Source organism: Bidens hawaiensis, unplaced genomic scaffold (genome assembly GCF_021521415.1).
Source record: "Bidens hawaiensis isolate Kalapana, Puna unplaced genomic scaffold, B.hawaiensis_p1.1 tig00029908_1, whole genome shotgun sequence".
In the NCBI taxonomy this organism is placed as follows: domain Eukaryota; kingdom Viridiplantae; phylum Streptophyta; class Magnoliopsida; order Asterales; family Asteraceae; genus Bidens; species Bidens hawaiensis.
This window is the reverse complement of record NW_027505166.1, coordinates 228,658-237,026: the sequence shown is the minus strand read 5'-3', so window position 1 is coordinate 237,026 and position 8,369 is coordinate 228,658.

Below are 8,369 nucleotides of genomic sequence, written 5' to 3'. Positions count from 1 at the left end.
TTACGAGGTTTGAACGTCGGGTCGGTGGCATGCTTATCGAGGTAGAGAGAGAAAGTGCTTTAGAGAGAGTGTGATGAGTGTGAGTATGAATGAAGGGATTGAGACCCTATTTATAGGCTGAATTCGATAAGGCATCGCAATTCGCGATGGACCAATCGTAGATCATCGCGTATCGCGACTAGGCTTATCGCATCACCGCTAGCCATGCCACGTGGCTGGACACGCAGTGCCACGTGGGGACACGTGGCAGGGCACGTGTCATGGCTGTCAGGCCTCGTCATCGCGATACGCGATGACGAGTGTGCTTTCGGGTATCGCGTATCGTGATCCCTTTCTTTTCTTGGTTTTTGTGACAGGCCATCGCTATACACGATGGGTTGGTTTCTAGTACATCGCGTATCGCGATGTCAAAAATACAGGATTTTAAACATGGTCCTTGTAGTTTGAATACTTGGTACCTTTGATCCGAAATTTTCGTGATGTTACATATATCAACCCTAACCACTATCAAAAAAGAAATAGACCATTTAAGGAAACATGTTGGAAGTTGTGTCTAGGTCAAAGATAAACAATTCGTCTGAGTTAGTTAGTGAAGTCCAGGGGTTATTCGGTGATTACTACAAAATTGTGAATGCGTTTAATAAAAATTAAGTCATCTTCCATCACAAATAACGAGCAACTGGGCGAAATTCAAAAACAATATGAAATTATTGAAGACACTTGACAGATAGTTTACCCGTAAGTCTACACCATTAACTGTTCAATTATAGCTTTAAAATAACCCTTTTTTCAACACTTGCTACTGTCAAGCTCGAGCGACGAAGAACATGGAGAAAGCCGAAAGGACAAATGATATAACCCATATTCCGTAATGTGTTGTTTATGTAATTATATATGTTTGTTAGTGATAATAATACCGGTTCTCGATAAATGAAAAGAGTAGAAAATAAAACACCCAACAACAAAAGGTGATAGTTATTATTTAAAACCAATATACATATTATTAAATTAGAGATGATAAAAATAGTTGTGTATGTCCTAAGACCTTTTCAAGCAACCGCAAGAAATACTAAATATTCGTGGAAGTAATAATTAAAAAAAACGTGAGAAGTTTCCTACAAAATTCTACCAGAGTTTAGTCAAAGTCAAAACGTAACCCTAAGTCTTGTAAGATAGCTTTTTTTTAAAAAGTTCACGTAAAACTCGGATGGCTAGTTACTTGGTCTTATATTTAAGCAGTACGACAAAAAGGCATGTTACTAGTTAAAGTAAATAGACTATATATATGATAGACGAGTTTAAGAAGACATTATCTAAAATCCAATTGAAATCAGAAAATCACCACTCAACCTAATCTAGATTTTAAAGAACGTCGTTCAAGTTTGCTACTCTTAAACTAGCATTGGAAGATAAATCTTAACTCATAATTCAATGAGATAAAATTAACACCAACTAGTATTTAGCCCGCGCGCGTTGCAGCGCACTAAACCGAGGAAAAGAATGCCCTCAAATCATGACATAAAGAAATCAGGAAGTCTAATATTCTTTGTTGTAGTCGAATGATCATACTGCTTAGTAAGACGTAATAAGTCGTCCTAGTTCATATAGTACAACAAATGTAACAACATACAATATACATTTAGCGTCTACAAAACCTCTCTGTCATTTTTGTACAATCATTTACTTTATACACATTTCGGTGAGGTTTGACTCAAAAAGCTTTTGTAGCATAACAATATACTCCCATTCCCCCTTTACAATCATCTAGAAGTTTTTGTTAACAGCAAAAGTTTTAATATATTGATCTTGAAAACTAATAAACTATAGTTATTGGCATATGAATTGTAAGATCTTATACCTTGCCTTAACCAACATAAGTTAGTTAAGTTCCATATGGTAATTTTCCATTCTTAAATACAAAACAATCCAATTGTTGATTCCAGTGGAAAACATCATAACAATCAGTATTTCCATAAAAAAAGTAGTAAACTAAATATTAAGGAAATAACAATAGATGGGTATACATGTGCTTTAACAATAGGCTGCAACCAAATTAAATGGAGGGAGTAGAAAATGATGGCGTGTAAGTGTTATCCTTAAGCTTATAACTTTCTCCTGTGAGAACTACATGTTGTACTAAACGTCAGTTTGTAAAAATGTAATTTATCAGTTGGATTCACACACCATTTACATTAGGCTAAAACAGTAAGCATCAAGCGAACGTTGCTTCGGATTAGTGTGAAAAGATGTGATATTTTTACCAATGCAATTGTTTAAAGGAAACAACTTATGATTTATGAGCAAATGACAACTAAAACTGATGTAGAATTTCATTGAACAAAGAACAGTCGAAACACATTTGTTAATGTCAGTGTACACCAAAGTTACAAATATATAAATATTAAGGAAACATCATCCTAAAGACAGAAGAGTATTATACCTAGAAGTCTGATAATCAATCAAGAAAAAGAGAAATATGACGAAGATACGTTGTCGCCGTCCGCTGCCACCATAGACGACCGGTAAGCCGCCGGCAACAGCAGGGCAACAACTTTATCCCCCCCCCCCCTCTCTCTCTCTCTCTCTTCGAAAAGTTACCCACGTAGCTATTGAGACGTTTCTGTGTCCACCTCAAACAACAATTGTTCTCGCCTGAATCAAATGGTGGCCATCGGGTGGTGGTAGTGAAAACACATCTAAAACCCAAGGCAGACAAATACCAATATTATGAAGGTATGTTGGAAAGAGAAGATGCAAAAGTGGAAGCACAAATCAGTCAGAGCAAGACACGTTAAGGAACACGTGTAAACGGCTAAGGGCCTTGCTTTAAGAAACAAATACCGGACTCAAAGTACCGACCTGTTGTGCGAATCCGATTCAACCGGCTAGTTTGAACCGATTTTTTAAACACTGGATGGTACTACCTGTTTGTTGTGTTATTAGTTTTGTTTAATAGGTTAATCATCTCCTCACCCTAATGACTATAACATACATCATTGACGGATTAGGTAGCTCTTAAATTCCTATAACCAACAATAATGTGGCCACATTTGACATTCATACCCGTCGCGAAGTGTTCTTATTTCTTGTATCGTAAACTATAAGGAATATAAATTTTGCTATTGCAAATTCCGGTACCATAACTAATGAAACCTATACTAATTAAGGGCATGTTTGTGATTGTTTCTTTAAAATGTTTTTTGCTTTTTAGAGAGGCTATTTGGGACTTTTAGTTGCTTTTGGGGAGGCATTTTAGACATTTTGCCTCTCCAAAAAGCAAAAAACATTTTAAAGAAGCAATCTCAAACACCCCCTAAATCTTCGATGCGTCCCAGCCGCAATGTGCGGACACTTCCACTAGTTTTTATGTAACGAAAATTCATGGGCCTTGTAAAACAAAAGAGTAATATAACACCTAAAACCAAGCCCATAACTCAATTCATAAACCAAACCCTAGCCTCCATTGGTTTGTATATAAATTGTTACATGGATCCAAGGCTCTAGCTGCATAGCCTCTTACTTCACCCTCTATTCTGCAGTAGTAATTTTTTTTCCTTATATAGAGGTGGAAATCATCCATGTGTTTTTTCCAGTCCGATTATTTTTTCAACTCAGATCCGTTTCTAAATCGTTAACAAGATATGGTATATGATTTGAAGACGGATCTGAATTGGAAATTAAGATGATTGGATAACTCAGGCTTTATGGCTTCCCTTGTATGGTGGTGAGTTTAAGGTTTTATTTGTATGTATATATATATAGGAGGGTTATCCTAAAAATAAGTAGGTTTCTAAGAAGACTAGGAATAGATTATAATCATTGGATCATGTTAATCAATGGTTGAGATTTAAAATCACCAATAACCGACATAGTTTTTTAGAATTCTTCTTTCACCATCATTTGTAATGCCAAATGTCAAAAATTTGTTAGTTCTTACCATCTTTGGGATATATTTATTCTTATTTGAACTCTTTTCTATATATATATATATCTTCACATTACTGTGGATGATTTATCTTGGATTTAGATGCTGGTTAATATTATTTTGTTTGAAGCTGTTTATTAATTAGTGGGTCTAAAAGTAAGAAAGACAGTGAACTTATATTTGTTTAGATCTACTATGTCCGCTATGAAAAAAATAGCTTTTTGGATCATATTTTTTTCAAATTCAAATGTTTAGTGGTGTATTCGGTATATTTCTCTAATAATCGCCTTTAATTATTTGTTGTATAGGTTTCCTGATTTGTAATAAAAATCCAGGTTTGATATGATGTTTTAATGTCCTTTTACAATGGGTTGATTGTATGTCAAAGGTAGCAGCAATACTGCGTTGCTAAAAGTGGCTTATAAGTTAAATGGAATATATCTCCGACCAAACTTTATTTCATATATATCCAATATAAGGAATTTAAGATTTAAATGTAGCAGAAAATCAGTTTGCACATTAATATCTAAATTAAGAAACAAAAACATCAAAACTCATTGATAGAACCAATGTTTTAAAAACCGGCATTTAATTTGTATTGGATTAGGTTAAAAACGGTACAATCGGTTGAATTGGATTATATCGGAAGGTTCAATCGGTTAAATAGTTTACCCTATAATTTCTTTAAATGTAACTTCAATTCATAAATAATCCAAAACTAAATGATTTCTATAACAAAAAATAATCTAAAAGTTAATCATATAAAAAAATAATGTAAAAGCACTCAATTTTAAAAAACAGTCCAAAAGTTTACACGTTTAAATATTAATTGTTGGGTTGAATGTAATTTTGAAAAAATATGGGCCGCAAATATCAAAAACTTCTCGGGCTTAAAACTGGGGTATTTTAGACAAAAACTGCCAGGGCAATATTCTAGCAAACTGGTCAAAAGTACCAGATTTAAAATACCGCCTACTGTGCGAAATTCGATTCAACCGTCCGATTTGAAACGATTTTTGAAACACTGGACACACCCGTGTACCCAACTACGCTGACGTGATTAGATTCCATGCGGCTAATGACCAACTGGCTGGGAATTTAGGGTCCCAATGGCTATCGCACTATGTATACAAATGTGTTACGGTTTTGAATTATTTTATTAATAAGAAATTCTAAGAAGGCTTGGTATATATGGAAAGTATGATAACGGAGCAACAGAAAAGTGTTAAGTGTCTAAAATAGATGTTTGTTTAATATTATTAGTAGATTACTTAGCATCGTGTTATATTTTTCTCAGCATTTGTTAAATTTTAAAATCTGTTGTGTTTTTTTATTTATCGTTGTATTTTTTGTTTATTTTCGTCATTGTGTATTTTTTTTCTCAACATTTTGTTTTTTTAAGAGAAAGACGAGGAAAATATTTTAGTTTTTTTTCCTGCTTTTATATATATTTTGAGTTATCAATTTTTATTATTTTTCTTGAATTTTTATGATAGGATTTTTTAGGCCACAAAATTTTCTCGTACTTCTTATTTTTGTGTTCCTTCGTATTATGACATTTACCTATACTTATAATTATATATAAAATGTAAAACAACGGTCAAGTTATTGTATGAAGGGGGGCAAAAATAATAATGATTTGTAGTCACAAAAAATGATAATGATTTGTAGCCACAAATCTTTCTCGTACTCAAAATTTTTTTTGTAGCCACCAATATCCGGTCTTCTTTTTATTAAATTACCAGGTTCTCGATCCCGAAGACATATTTGATCGAATTTGTTTTGATCACAATTTGCATGTAACTAGAACTCGCAATTCATTGAAAGATGCATGTACCTGTAAATATGGGAGCCTTTCTCTTTCAGATTTTTGATAGATGTATATTACACGATTTTACCTATAACAACATATACCACACAAAACTGTTAGGACAATAGGTTAGAAACCAAAAATGCATCTCCACAAGAATTGTAATATTATATGTATTTCATATTACTACCCAGTAGTTTTAGGGTTCATATATAAGAAGTCCATTCAACTCATATATATAATTCAATAATATATGGATAAGAAAACGTTGAAGAATGGAGTGAAGTGAGTTTTTTATAAATCCTATTCCTATTCTTTATAAGTATCTTATACAATATAAACGATTTGTTTTTCAATATTCATACAATAACCGAAACATTTTTTACCGTGATATACTTTTTTAATTTGGTGTTAGACCGATATCATAGTTTACTTAAAAGTTTTTGTTTGAAGTTGCTAATATGACTTGTCATTTCATCTTCCAAGTTCCCTAATTTTGAAAAAAACAAAATTTAAACCATAAACCTCATAACCAATTGCAATTATATATAAACCTTAAATCCATAATCAATACCAATTTAGACATAAACCCTAAATACTTAATCAATCACAGTTCCAAATTACATTATCCAAGCCAAGTCGAAATATCCAATAAGGGTCAGACTAAACGTACCATCCTGGTTGCTTGTCATACCCCCCCTTGGAAACACCAACTTTCATATTAACTCTTGAAATCATATAATTACCAAATTAGCACAAAAATAAGAATTTCATATTTTTTTACAAGTTACGTTTTATTTATGATTTCGAGTTTCGGGTTTAGGGTTCGGGTTTAGGGTTTAGGTTTTCGGGTTTAGGGTTTAGGGTTTCGGGTTTATGATTTAGGTTTCGGGTTTAGGGTTTAGGGTTCGAGTTTAGGGTTTTAGGTTTCGAGTTTCAGGTTTAGGGTTCGGGTTTAGGGTTTTAGTTTCGAGTTTCGGGTTTATTTTGTAAAAGATAAAGATGTGAAATAAGGATATTATAAATATATATACTATTAAAATTTAAAAAGAAAAGATATTATAATTATTTATAATATTAATACTAAAAAGATAAATTAATAGTAATACTTGATAATTTTTAATTTGATATATGTAGTGGAGATTATTAAGTGAAAAAAATGTTATAAGGACTAATATGTATATAAATAATGTTAAGAGGTAATAATAATTTATTTAAATAGTTAAGGGGTGTATATTTAGTAAAAATGGTGTAAGGTAGGTACGTTTAGCAGCACTCATCCAATAAACCACAATCAATTATTTAATTGCCCATAAACATTTCCAAATTAGTAATTCATAAAAACAAATTAACAATTACAACTTTAGATAAAAGTACAAGAATATATGAATTGAGCAAGTAGAAGTCGAACCGTGGAAGAGTGACTAATGGAACAATGGCCGTCAACTACTTGGCTGCAGTGTAAAGGTCCGGTGACCGGAGGAACAATTATTAATGGTTTTATTTGGTTTGAGCTTTAATTTAGCTGGGCTTTAGACTTGGGTTAGACTTTAGTTGGTTTTAGCTTTTAATTTTGCTGGGCTTTAAATAAATATGGTAACGTTCTATTTTTTTAGGGGTAGCGAAATACGAAAACCGACAAAAATAAATAAATAAATAAATTTGCATTACCGACGAAAAGTTGAGGGTACTAATTACTACCTATGTCCGCCCCTAATAATGGATATGCGGCAATCCTCCTTAGTTTGTGCTCCATTAATGAGTTATTAATTCTAAAAACACTCCACTTTTAAAAACCCATAATACGTAACCCCTATTTAAGATTGAGGTCCAATAAAATTTAGGCATAAAGTCTTTAACTCATTTAATTTATCCACGAGACGGCCCAGATAAAGGTTGGTTAGTTTGTGTCGAAGCTAATTGGGCTAGAAGTGGCTAGAAAACGATTTTCCTATATTAATTAAACAATTAGGAAAATGTATTAACATAGTTTAAACTTAATAAACATGTGTAGTTAAAAAAAAGACTTATAACATGCAAAGATTGTTCACACATACAAACACTAATAATTATAATGAAACAAAAAAGAGTTCACACTTATATTACGGGGTTTGTAATACATTTTTTTTTATAATATTTATATACTTTTTTTGGATTTTAATTTTATTTTTAAGAAAGTTAATATTATATTTAGAGGTTGATGCTGAAAGGGTTTCACAAATAAATGAGATTTTATAACCCGTTTAAAAGCTATATGAGTTTGGTGAAACCCATAACTCGTTAATTTTTTTACTATAAAATTGTTTCATAACTATAAATAATTTTTTTAAACCGAATATTAATTTTATTATATCCCTATTTTATATGATTTTCATAAAAAATATTTGGTAAGATTAATATTTAATTTAATGAGATGTTATAACCCGTTTAAGAGATATCTGGGATTGGTGAGACCCATACCCATTACAAAACATGTTAAACATCTATTTACAAATGCATGATAAACATCTATTTACAAATAAAATATGGTTACTTGAGAGAATATAGAAAACAACCAGAAAATTTTAAAAGTTTCGTTTATATATATTTAAGATAGATATTTACGATAATCATATATTTTTCTATTTTTGTTTT